We start from the raw sequence: 13652 nt of genomic DNA on the forward strand, positions 1-13652 counted from the left end.
TCTCGATCGATGGTGAGGCCATCGCGGGTGGAAAAATTCATCAACATCAACATTGTTGCGCACGGTACAAGGTGTGGATTATCCATCACGGCGAGTTGCATTGCGGTAGCGCGAATCAGTTTCCACAGGAACGAATCCGACCCGGTACATGATCTTCGTTTGGAGAACTCTTGGGCATTTCTTCCCTTTACCGCCGGGTTCAACGCCGACCGACCGGGAGGAGGTTGTAGAATGCAATCCGATTCGGTTCGTAAACTCCAGTTCCTGAACGTTTCGCAGGGTTTACTATTGCTACACCCGGAGACAACGTAAACAACGTGCCTTCGTCGAGCGGAAAAGACAGAAATAAAAAGCGACACCACGACGACTGACGGACTCGGTCCATAAAAATGACACTACTTTGCAAAATGTTAATCATTTTAATGACGGATTTCGTTACGGTGCGAGCTGTTGGGAGTTTGGGCGATGTTCCGACATGGAGATGTATGTCGCCCAAGGGGACACTGAGTTGAAGCGGCAAAGCGAAGGGTTCGTTTTCATGGTTGGTTTGTTGGGAATATTGAATCAAATCGTTTGTTGGTTTTGATTGTACAAAAAGCGTGTTTTTGGATTAAAGTTATGGGATTTGTAAATGTTTTGAGTATGTTGGCAGTAATTTATGGGGAAATATTTAGTCTCGCTCTCGCTTCTTGCCCTAACGATCTCTTAGGAGATATGCCGGGCATTTCCTAGACTTAATGATACCAAATAGTTGGATAATCGGTCTTCACTACGGGAGAACGTTCCGGATGGGATTTGAACCCCAGTTGCCTCTACCACACTTTTTAAACACTCATATAAGAGGACTTTCGGTGAGTTAAGTGACGTATTGTGAAAAAGGACCATGCCAACCCCGAAATCAATTGACTAGATAATCAATGCATAATTTGAAGTCCCAGACCCATCAGATCCCTATCGTCGATAATTGGTGCGATTGAATGTTTAAAGCGACATTCGGCATAGTAAAAAATCTTCCCCCCGCATTCCAATATTCGGCACGCAACATTGACCGTGAGGTCGGTCGGTAGATAAAAATCTACCGCAATCCGAAACGGAACCGGCTCCGCGTATGTGCTCCTCCCTCTCGCTCTCTGCGACATCAAGGCGGCTAATTAAAAATGCAACTCCAGCGCTTGCGGACGTGACTGCGGCGTCGCGAAAGCAGTCGATGGCGATTGGCGGCCGTGTTGCAGCTGTCAGCACGGAGGTGGCACAAGTCACCTGGAACCACCGAAGGTCCGCGCCTGTCTTCGTTTTGTCCTGTGCTTAGAATCTTTCGGCCGTGGGCAAAGATCGCACCAGCTGATGAAGATTTAATGAAGCTCCCCCAAACGGCAATGCTCTGGAGTGTTGAGTGGGCCGAACAAAAATCTCGCCCTTCTTATCGGGCTGGCCGGATCGGCGCAAAAAAACATCCATATCAATTTACGGCGCCTTTCCCGCTGATGGTGATGAGGTTTTTGGCGGAGGGTGTGCGGATATGCTGCGCTGGGACGATGTGGAGCGTACAGTGGGATTGATTTATGATGCACCTGTTGGGGTTGTGTTGTTCTGGCGGGGGTGAGAGTACAAATCGGACGCCTTCATTTTTATTACTCCACCACTCACGCTGACCTGTGGGATGAATCCCGGCGGATTTCTTAGGAGCGCGCGCGAGAGGGAGAGCGAGGGGAGCGTGCCGTAAGATAAGGCGTAAGGGAAGTGCGTTACGCACCGTTGGAGCATTGCAGATGGGTTCGGTTGCGTGTAGCTTCACACTTATCTTGGCCACCCCACACGAAACCCCCAAAGAATGGCGCCTGGCGGTGGCGCGATAAACCCTGCCATTCCCGTTCCCCAACATTATCCGCGTTGTTTATACTGATTCTTTTACACAAAAATACAATTTCTGCTTTATCTGCTCGTGTGTGTCTGTTTCTTTCGCAGATAAGTGAACCACCCCACCCAAACCCCCTATTCGGCCGTGGCATTCATCGCGCAGAAGGTATGTAAGCGTATCATCCTTTACCCGGTGCCTTTTGTTGGGGGCGCCCATTTAGAAGCGACATACCTTCGGGGGCCCGAGGTAATTTTTGCCCGCGAGCACCGGTATCGCACAGGGGCGGTTGGTTGTCTATACGTCTCTCGGAGGTATCCTAATTACCGGTGCCTATTTGCTATCCGATTAATCTCATTAGCAACCCGGAACGTCCCGGGTTGGCTAAAGTAGCGGCACCGGAATGACTAATTTTCTTTACATTTCATTAAGTCCGTATCCTGTGCTGTTGTGCCGTGTGTGTGTTTGCTGTGATGCTGGGCAAACACGGTGGCAAAACCCACCTTCAGTTTGCCTTCTAGAGAGTTGGCTGGGTACGGTGTTACATGGAAGATACATTGTTGCTGCTAGAACATGTCCGCCGTAAATTGAGGACATGCGGACGTGTGTGCGTGTGCATGCGTTTTGGTTGGAGTTATCATGAGCTCACGACGCCTTCCCGAGGAAGGTTGGACTTCTGTGACTCTGTTATCCTGTACCACAAGTCGTAAACACTGGAGAATATTTCCCAGCACCCAGAAGAATCAATAAACTAACGCCACCTGTCTCTTTGCGTGTATCTTACGCTCGGCAGAGTACCTCCAAACCAGAAGTTACCAGTTAACCATATTCACTCCCTCCGGTATTATTGTTCAAACAAAAACGGGGGTTTTGTCTAGCGTTTGTGGCAGATATCCGAAGCATAGCGTCAAGTGCGCGGACAGGGCAGGTTCCTTCCGAACGAAACTCCATATGCATCCGTTTACCACTGTGACCCTGGTGCTGAGGTCCTCCCTCCCAGAACCGCGTCGTTTGTTTGTTTCTTGTTAGCTATTCTGGTTAACACCACGATGATCTTTCCCTTCTACCGAAGTTTGGTCGGGCGCGAAGGGGGTTTATTTTTTCTCCGTTTTGTTGTTCTTCTTCCCGTTCGCTCATCCGAAAACCATCAACACGCGCGCAGCACACGGAACGCCACGCATGTCCCAACCCGGCCTGGGCGGGGGGGACCGCAAGTGTACGTTTCGTTGTCCAGCGAGGCAGTTTCCAAAAAGGGTCAGGTTTCGTTGATGCCGACTCGCACTAATTGACAGTGCGCAGTGTGCAGCGAGCGGTGGCGTTGGGGGAGAAGGAGGATGATGTTTATTTTAAAAATTGGTGGCGTACATAATATACATATATCAATCAGTAGTGTTGCGTCAAGCTAGTCAGCATCCGAGGGAGGGAAGTAAGGTTTATGCTTATGACTTGCTCCGCGAGCGTGCACGACCTTACGAGCTGTACGTCTATATCAGCTAGCAGGCAAGGGGAAAGATATGGTCGATCTCGATCGATTAGCTTTTCTTGCGTGATCAGCCACATTGCCATGGATAATATTTGTCATCTACGTAGCTAAATGCACTTCGATATGATCACTAGGTATTGGTAGAATCAATTCAAGAACCAATGCCACTTATGCTCGAGCTTTGGAATTAGATCGTTCGGTTGAGAAGTGTAGCAATATCACCAAAAATGGGTCGTCAATGTCTATTTTTGTGAGCGCGAAGCATTTCGTCACAACAAAAAAATAAATCCCCCCAAAAACGGTAGAAAAGAGCCGAGACTCAGCATCCCGCTGCGCCGTGGGTGGGAAGGAAAGACATCTCTCGTGCGGGGAGTTGTTCCAAAGTGTAATTGTTCATCGAGCTGATCGTTCGCATGGGTATGGGTAAAAATAAACAACCACCACCATCACGTCCGCCATCAGGTTCGCCGATCCTCAAGTGGTGTCGTCGATTCCGCGTGATGTTTCGTGCGTTAGTATTGCGACTTGTGTCACGCAGCTTGTTTTTTTTTTTTGCTGCTGCTGCTTCCACCCGAATTTGAGTGATCGTGCCTTTGGTTGCGCAACTTGCGGGTGTTCTTGGCGCCCCTTTCCAAATGTGCGTTAAGTTGATGCGCACGCGTGTTCTTGCTAGCAGGGGGAATAGCACGTGCCCGGCCCGCACGTACTTCCGGTTTCGATTTCCGTTCCACCGCCGGGGCGCCGGGGCTTGTGATGAAAGATGAATGAACGATCTGGTCTCTTTCCGGTCGTCGATTGAGCCTGGCATGGGGGGGGGGGGGGGGGGGTGGAGGGGCTGGTCTTGATGAGAAGAAATTGGTCCACACGGAGGATGACATCTATTTCCAATGTTACCCTGACATCGTGTGCTGTGCTGTTGTTTGCCCACGAGCAGGAAGCAGAGCCGTGCACTATGGATGTCGAATGTTTATCTGGGTGGTCTGGATGAGGGAGAATGTTAGATTCGTTTCGGACACCCGGTGGCACACAATTAGACCACTTTAATCGGAACGTGAAGGATGAAAGGAAGCTGCTCCGGAAGTGAGTCCTATTAATCAGCTAATAATCAAGCCCATCGTGGGTAGTCTAGCGTGTCTGGCGCGCTTGTTCCTGCGAGCAGACCACTGTTAACTGGCGCCATTTAATGATGAACGACGCTATCATCCAAGGAACAGGCGGTACGTACACGAAAGAATTCTGAAACACTGAGCGCCTTCCCTATCTGTCAGGGCCAGGAGCAGGGCGGACACGAAACGTGACACTGTGTTACACCCGGTCGTACAAAGCTCGATTAGCTCGTACATGCTGGCGAACCTGAAGCCGAAACTGATAAGCCGGGCGACGGTTTTTTTAATTGAAACCACTGCCAATCAATTGTCGCAACGCACCGTCAAGCAAGAGCGTGGACTTTGGAGCCTCTTCCGCTGCCGGAGAGGATTACAACAAAAGGGCTACGCAATGTCAGACAACCGTTTTGAAGTTAACGTGTGCGAAAGCGAGAGAGAGAGAGAGAGGGAGATGGAGAGAAAAGGAAAGGAATGTTTCCAGTCTGTCGATGCGGCTTCGAACCGGTTATCGATGTGTGCACGCGCCTGTCCCTGTCCCTGCCCGGCCCGGCCCTTATCAGCGATTCCTCGTACTTGAGATTCGGGTGACAAAATGGGACACATCTATGGGACTGGGCACACCTTTGGGCACAAGGCGAGCTGATGGCTGCTGCCAAGGGGCAGCCCGAGATGCTCTGATTGATTTCTCCGGCACGCAGGACCGTTTGCCTCGTACACCGTTAAGTCCTGTGGCGTTTCAGATCCCGGTGCACTTATCCTTATATGGAACGTTGCTCGTAACGACCGGTAATTAGCTAACCTTGGGTTCCGTGCTCTCCGGTCCTTCAACTTCCATGATGTGGAGAAGCAAGCAAGCAACCAGGGCAAGATGTCTCTCTGTGTACTTTTCGCAATAAAACAGAGTTTTGGTTTTTGTACGGGCAGCTTTTTTATGGGAATTTGTCCATTTTGAAGTGTACCCCGAACGAACAATAAGAACCGGCAACGGATTTGTCCATGTTCGGGATAAACTTTTCCAAAACCCCGTTGTGCTTTTTTTTGTGTTCCTGCCATTGCCACCCAAAACAGAATGGGGATGCTTGGATCGCTGGAAGGCGCCGGTGTAACTGCGAGGCGACGGTAACAGCGCACGTAATTATCATTAACCCGGCGGACAAGAAATGGCACACAGCAAGGAGCGAGCTTGTAATTGCTGCTTCTAGAGCAACCTGGATAACGAAATGAACAACAACAAACAAAGAGCAAAGATGGGAGAGAACAACAGGCAAAGAGATAGAGGGACAGAAAAAGAAAATGGGTTCAGAACACTTGGTCCACTGGTGTAGAGAGGTGCATCAAGCGTTTTGGGAAATATTTTCCAGCAATCCTGAAGAGCATCCTGACATTCGTACGCGTCCTGGATAGTGTGCTCAGCCAACGCATGTGTTCACTCGTAACCGAATCATTCGCAGACGAAATTGGCCGGTGTGGGATAGCGAGTCCAGCAATCATCCCGCTGAATAGCATCGCATCGCAGCAACAGCAATCACAAGCATACGCATCAAAATGCTGCTCCATTCGGGATGGTGGAATTTGGCGCCGAAGAAGAAGGACAATTGAAAGAAACGAACGAACCATCTCACTGTGGCGGAAGCCTTCTGGCAGGGGCAATACTTTGTATTCCACGAGCATTTTTCGTCTGGTGCCGTCTTCTGCCACCGGAAACCTCAACCCTCTGGTTCGCTGAGGCTGGGCAGACATTTGCGAAACCATTCGCAGTACGACCTGAGGTGAGCCTGGTGACGTTTACTATCCAGTTTAGCTTCTTTTTTTTTCGCTCATTCTGGAGGGTTGTTGTCTGGTTCCGTGTGCCAAAGACGCCAACTCCGAATGCACAGAATCAATGTTGTTCCTTTGCGCCTGTAACGCACCGGGTGGAGTGGGCAACAAGTTCGTGAGAAAATTTCCAAAACCTCCCAAGGCACGGGTTGTCGGGCGAACAGGAAGCAAGTGTAAACAGTTTTGTATGCTGCTTTGGGAGCATGCTGGGTTTCGTTCGTCCCGCTGGCAAGAGAAAACTCCATCTCGATGCATTCACTCACCGGTAAAACCGGTGAACCCTGCCGGCAGTACAGCGAATTTCCATCGATAAAGCGGACGGATTGTTCCAGCTGGCCGAAAGCGAAAGAGTCCGGTTCCGGCAAAGTTTACCATTTCCGATGGAAAATAAAACACGAACCGCACTCGAAACGTGCTGCAATGGAAATGATGCATTTTCCTTCCCCCTTGGCGCATCTCACAGTGTCCTTCGACTCGGGGCTCGCTCATTATTGTTTGACGAATTTTTTGTTGCTGTTGGGCGGGCAATTGGGGAGTTTTTCGTCGATCCACTGATGATGGTAATTACTCGGAATTTGGGGGAGGAAAAAGTTGGCAAAATTGAGAATGGATTTTAATGCAATTTCATCGAACGTTGAAATCGCTCGTTGAATACTAAACAGTTTATTTACCTTTTCTTCGCACTCGTTGGACTTTGCCCTGAACGCTCTGAGCGTAAACAGCTTCGTTGTGAGATATCGCGATCGTGTGTATGATTTTGGATTAGATCTTTATTTTCCTTTCCGACACGATTATGCAGACGTGCGGTGAATGTCAGCACACTTTCCTGATGCGAACGCTGCCCAGTAAGATGCGTGACTTTTACACCTGAAGGTGCCTCATTTCAGCTGCAAACGGGCGGCACTACGGGCGGGCACCTCTAGATCGCGACGGTCGGCAGCAATCCCCGGCAACTACCACCACCATGGCGGCTAGCAGCTAAAAATATAATTTATTGAACTGTCCCATTTTGACACACGCGCTCAAAACACGACCCATCACGCGTGTCACCCACCAGCCATCCTTCAAGTGCGCTGCTAGAAGGGGGAAATTCTAACCCCAGCGCATTCGAATTTTCGGAATGTAACCGCGTATGTGTGCGGGAGTGAAATGACGGACACACGTTAAGAGGTCCTCCTCCATCTTCTATCAAAAAAAGAGACCTACGCATCCAAACCCACGAAGGTAAAGCGAAAGGCGGAGTAAGTGAGCTGTTTTGCTCTCGGACACACCAAACAAACGGAAGTTGTTCCCATGCACGATTGCGTGCTCGATTCCAGCAGAGCTGGTGGAAATGATTAATTCTTGACCTGGTTTTTTGAACTCAGCGGCCATATTGTCTCGTGAGTTGGAGTCGCTTTAAACAGTGTGATGTGGCCACCGGTGGTTCTTCTTCGCCTTTCGACAGCCGAACGCTACATGCGGCTTACAAGCTGGGCGGGATTAGATAAGGTGCAGCAGCATCGTGTGTGTGTTGTGTGGAGACATCTTCAGACCCGTTCCAACTTCCAACAGGTCGAAGGCAGGCCTCACCACGCAAATCACGGCGGGGCTTATGTGTGCAGCCACCCGGAATGACGGCACGGGGTTGACAAACCGGAATCAAACATTTGCATCCGTCGGGAGGCGGTTTTCCTTCTCCTGCAGACGAGGGCAGCTTTTGTTTGTCATCATCGTCATGCGGTGTCATTCCGTCAGCAGAGATCGTACGGTTTGGGATGTGTGTGATGTGATGGAGGAGTGTTTACACGCGGTGTCACCTTTGTACAATGGGAAAATTTGGAAGAATACTTGAGATATTAGGTCCGGTGGGCGATGCGATAAAGGGGCCGTACGTAGGGCTGACTGCTTTACTCCGGGTAAAATTAAGTCACGGATAGCCAGAAATGGCAGTGCCAAGGAAGAAGAAGGAAGAATTGAGATATTCTAGATTATTTTAATTTTCCTTAAAATTTTTGTTAAAAAATATATTAAGCTCAACGAGTTATTATTCGAACGTGAAATCTTAGATGCAAACGCCTTAAAGGTATGCAATCCAGCTTAAATTTATCTTCATAGTATGTTTAATTGATGATAAGAATTAAAATTGCATTCTTTTAGGCGTTATAAACACAACAATAGTCAGGAATATAAAATTTCTGGAAACTTATAACTGCTCCTTAAAACACTTCGCAAAGTCAGTGAATTTTATAGTTTTAAACTCTTCAGCAGTTCCATATGCCTTTTTCCCCCCGGAGTGCGCTGGGTGGTCCCAAGAACACCCACATCGGCTGTGCGGTTAAACTCCAACGTCTTTTTTTTGCCTTTTCCCTTTCTTCTCTTCGCTGCACTCCCTTCACCGTCCCCCCGCAAAACCCTAACCACGGCTCCCTTCAGGTGAGCTAGAAAACGAAAGCAAACGCAACCGAATGGAAAGCGCCGAACGCGCACACACCTTTGGCCCACGACGTCAACCATGTATTCGTGTGTGTGTGTGTGTGTCTATCGCTGTGTACACCTGAAGACGCCAGTATCGAAGACACGAGCAAATGGTTTTTTTTTTTAAAGAAGCAGCTATTTTTGTGACAGTAGTCGGCTGCCTTCGTGGTGGTGCAAGTGAAGTCAGGCCCGCGCACAGCTGCATCCCACCCCATGGCGTACGGCGGCACACCAGCGCAAATGAAAATGAGTTGCACCTTCCGGAGACCGGATTTTCATTTCCATTTTGCAATCCAAACAGGGAAAAATGATGCAGTCCTTTCGTTCGTAGCGTTCCTGTGGCCCAGGTGAGTGGGAACTGCATTCTCACTTTCGGTCGCCCCCGTCCCACACAGGAACACTGGAACACCTTTGTGGAGCATATGTTTTACTCCCAATCCTTGCCCCGTTCGCTTTACATTGCGCCTCATTTTAAATCCAAATACCGGACGATACCTGGGTGGTTGGGCCGGGTTGGGACACAGAAAATATGACATTCATTTTCTGACGAATGTGCGCCTACATTCGATACAAGGACTTCGCCCTTCCTGCCATGTCCCGAGTCGGTCCCGGGTTGGTGGTTGGGTCGCTCGGGTTTTTTTGTAGTTTGTTTGTTTGCCCAGAATAAAAGGGAAAACGGAATGTAAATAGTGCTGAATGGAGCATTTGCCAACGAATTGTAGCGGAGAGAGCGGTGGATGGATGAATCGTCGTTGGAGGACGTCCTAGTTTTCCGAACTGCAGGAAGAAATATGGAACGAATGCTAGTCAGTGGCTTTAGGGAAATTGGAAAATACCACGTCCTTTTGTTTTTTCTTTCTGTATGTGTGTGTGTGTCCTGTTTTGCTGTGCTCTTGCTTACCTGTTGTCACTAAAACTGTGCTTCGTTATTCAATGGTCACCGACATGACATGTAACATTCGGTCGATAGAACCGTATGGAAGAGAGAGAGGGTTTTTTTGTTGCTAGCGTTGTTTAATTTCGCACAAAAACTATGCTAAGCAGGAACGTTTGAGTTTTCCGAGCATCTGATCATGTAACAGCTGGCAGTTTGGATGTAGGGCTGCGTAGTTACCTTTTGATTCCGTGGATGAGATGGGCACGTTATTGGGCGGAAAAACGCTAGGCGAGACGGGCTCTCGCCGCTTGAAGATGATGAGAATGGGCAGGTATGGGACGGGGTTTTCGGTACAGTTCCGAGAACTGTAGATACGAGATCTACGGAAGTGATTCAGTTCTCTCGAAACGGTAAATAGTGTATGATTTCATCAAAATTCAATGAACGATGCACGGATTGTCATGGGATGAACCGGGAGCTAAAAATAGCGCGTGAAGGAAGACCCAACAGGAGGAAGATACTTGATTCAGTGTTAGAAGAGACACTGTAGTTGATATCATCTATTTATTTTGGAAAACGCTGAAGTGTTCAGACTGTGTCATCCGTGTGGTGTGTCAAATTAGAAGTCCTTGAGTTTTGTTGGATGATTACAAGCTGTCAGTTCCTTCCATTTCTTATCTCATTAATAAGTAAATGACGGCCATCTTGGATCAATATCGGATGTAAATGTTGTGGAACTTATTGAGGCCACAATTTTATTAACCAAGTGACTATATTCTTATATTAATTTGATAATTTATAACAACTTCACGGCTCACCCGATACACGGATATGGCGTACAATGTTCATCAGGCGTGTGGGTGGTCGTTCACTTCCGCCTTCGCAGCTACGCACGACAAATGTCATGTGCCGTCACCGTCATCAACAACTCCCCCCGATTCCAGGCCCTTCGAATCGATTCGAACCGAGCTCGGCTTCGTTTCCTCGATCGGATTCGGTTAATTCTGGTGCCGGCACCGGGTGACGGTGGTGGATAATCTAATTAGATGTACCACTAATGACCATTTCCCTACTTGCTGGATGGAACCCCGTTCGACCCTCGTGCGTTAATGCCTCCGATACGGCTATCGAACCACGTGTGAAGATCTCTGCGCCTCTCGCGGCCTCCACCATTGCCACCTACGGAAAGAAAATCGAACAAGCTGATCACCGCAACAAGTGGTGCTAATTTCCCCATCGTTGGGTCGCTTTTGGAAACGATTTTCGATGCGAGAAATCGCTGCTGACACACGTGTACACGTCCGTCAAGACCTCCCAAGAGGCCACTCGCAGAGCAGAATGCGATTTGTTTTACTCGTTCGCTTGTGTTTTTGTTGTTGCTGCTCGGAGTTCAGGCAAGAGATTCAGCTGATGAAGCAACGGTGGCTGAAGAAGCTTGGGCAAACATTTACCCGCCAGTTCCAGCGCTTTGAGTGAACTTAGCAGAGTGAACCACAAACATTGGGAGAAGTGTTTTGACATATTGACTTGAAAAATTGCACATATGCGGCCGAGAAGTGTGTGTGATCGTGTTCGATCGTGGTTTTGTTAAGACAACTCGTAAGCAGCTCGCTCTGCAAACATTGATCCAACTGCTCGGGGAGAAGGGTTCTGTCCGCTTTCTTTAGCTTCCACACTTGACACACATTTAATAGGCCCGCATAAATCATACTCCGAACGGCCGCTCGTTTGGGAATTGCGTCATCGTGTTCTAGCGCGCGACTTGTTGGAGATAATGCCTCACCGACCCGGTTCTGTCCCCCTCGGTGGTTTGGCTCGTTAAAAGTTTCGATGCCGTCCCCGGATTACCACAGTTGGGAAAACATTTGTCGACATTCGACAGAAATTAGCGCCACACCACCGAACTGCGGAGTGGAATTTGCAACGTGATTTGTGATCGGGTGACGGGTATTTATGGACCTGCTCCACGCGACACTTCTGTCCATCGACAAAACTTCTGCCCGTCTCGGGTTCGGTTAGGTGGGTGGGTTTTGAACGGATCGGCCGAACCGGTTGCCCTTGAGTTGTAAATCGGTACCAAATCAAAACGCTAATTCGCGATTATGAGACTTGAGACGGCTGGTAATGCCCCACCAAGCGGCATCACAAACGAGCGTACCAGATGGAGCAGGGTCTTTCGATTATAAGAGGCCTCGGCGATGAATGCTCCACCCGTCAAGTGTGCGAACAACATCCAAGCGAACATGGCCAATGCGTCGGTCTCTTCCAGCATTCCGTTGGTCCGACGATGGTAGCAAATTTGACAATTATTCGCTCCGCTTTTTTTTTGGGTGTGCGCCCTGACATCGTTATCATCATTTTATTCATCATTTCATATCCATGCCATCTTTTTGTATCTCGCTGCTTTATTTCCTCCTGCGGGGCGCTGGGATGGTGGAGATTATTTGCAAACATTAACGGAACGGAAATGAAATGTCTCTCGCTTGCGGTGAGGAATTTACCACCCCCAATGTCCACAAAAATGGCTCCATTACCACTGAAGATTGGACGAGGTACTGGAAGAACCTCACGAACAGAAAGGTGGAACGGTTTTATAGAATTATGCCTCTCCATGATGGCCCCCTTTGTTTGTGTGTGTGTGTGTGTGTGCGTTGCCTCATTAACTTTTGCTCTGGTTGTCCAATAAAAAAGTGACCCCTCAGCATTCCGCTCCATGCTCCATTACCTGAAGAATGCTTCCTGGCCTGGACTGTCCGCACCGTCCGCCGCACTGCGGGTAGCGTACCAAGGCACTAGCGTAGGACGCTGGACGTAAAGATGACGATTAAAGACGCCGTTTTGGAAAAACGGACTTTCCCTCAAAATGTCCTAAAGGGTGTGTGCCCAACGTAAAAAAAAAAATCATTCCAAAATTTGCTAAACGCCTCGCTCCCACCTGTCCACAAAATGCACAGCCGGTTGGTTTCGGGATCAGGTCGGGAAAGATGGCGTTACCTTCGTCCTGGTGCGTTTTATTGAGATGTTGGGTCATTTTTCGGCGGCATGGTTCGCTTTGAATGGGAAAGGTGGTGTGCTCAAGGAGTCGCTTTTATAGACCACAAATTTTTAATGAGGCCAGCTGGTTGGTGGAGTAGGTTTAATGATGGAGTGAGGCTATTCAAACGGTGGCTTCAGTTACTCGCCCGGGTATAGTGAAGATTGTGATGATTTTTAAATTGTGCCAAAATTGGTATGATAAATTGTAATTTTCGTACTTCTGATGACTGTGCTGCAGTTTTGGGTTGCGAGAGTGTACAGTGATGCACAGAAAAAAGGTCGCACCTGAAGCCATTCGATAATCCTGAAGTGGAGTCAGAATAATCCTGTCAATTTTTTTAGTGACTTGAACGTTTTTAATTGAAGAACTACCAACTTTAAAGACTTTTGGACGAAATCAACTCAAGAAAAAAAATAGCACTTTACAAAATCAATCAAAGTCCGACCAACGACTACTTTCGAAAGTGTTCTTTATCCGTCAGCTGTCGCTCAAGAGTTTGGCAATTTAATTTAAGAACCTCTGACATCTTCTTTCGATTCGCAAGAGCATGTCCACATGTCGCCACATGTTTGGACCGGAAAAAGAAAACTTTTACCGTCTCCTACGTCCGAAGATTGTGTGTTTTCTCTAATCAGCACTGTAAGCCACCGTACATTGTGCTGAAAGGTTTTAGAAAGCATGTTGCAGCACTTTAGCACTATTTTGTTGATACTAACGAGATGCTTTCCCGCCGTTCGTACTTCACCCACAATGGCGCGGAGAGCTTGAGGTGGCGTGGTTACCCTACCTTCTCTCTTTTCCTAACGCTGCCCGCGTCGTCCGGGTGGTGTCCGGGTGTCAGTCTTTTCATCCTAACGGTTATGATATTTCCGTGCCGTATGCTACTGATGCTGCTGTTGCTGCTGCTGCTGGCCGGTTGTCGGATCGGTTGAAATTGAATTAAGAAGTGCAACGCTCACTGCAATTTTACCGTGTTTGTCTTTCCGTTCCGTTCGGTGTGTGCTTAAAGCCGTGTTCTT

The 13652-nt window shown here is 48.5% G+C and overlaps 1 protein-coding gene across 8 annotated transcripts in view; it reads left to right on the plus strand.

Annotated features, from left to right (window-relative positions):
- LOC118505540 (interference hedgehog-like) overlaps nucleotides 1–13652 on the plus strand; it is a 76409-nt gene that overhangs the window by 28187 nt on the left and 34570 nt on the right. For 5 of the 8 annotated variants that reach the window (XM_036041464.1, XM_036041463.1, XM_036041470.1 and 2 more), the window contains one exon: nucleotides 1966–2023. The exons of the other annotated variants lie outside the window; for them this stretch is intronic. The gene's annotated coding sequence lies outside the window, so the exon portion shown is untranslated. The remainder of the gene's footprint in view (nucleotides 1–1965; nucleotides 2024–13652) is intronic. 8 annotated transcript variants of the gene reach the window in all.

This window comes from Anopheles stephensi, chromosome 2, assembly GCF_013141755.1.
Source record: "Anopheles stephensi strain Indian chromosome 2, UCI_ANSTEP_V1.0, whole genome shotgun sequence".
Lineage (NCBI taxonomy): Eukaryota > Metazoa > Arthropoda > Insecta > Diptera > Culicidae > Anopheles > Anopheles stephensi.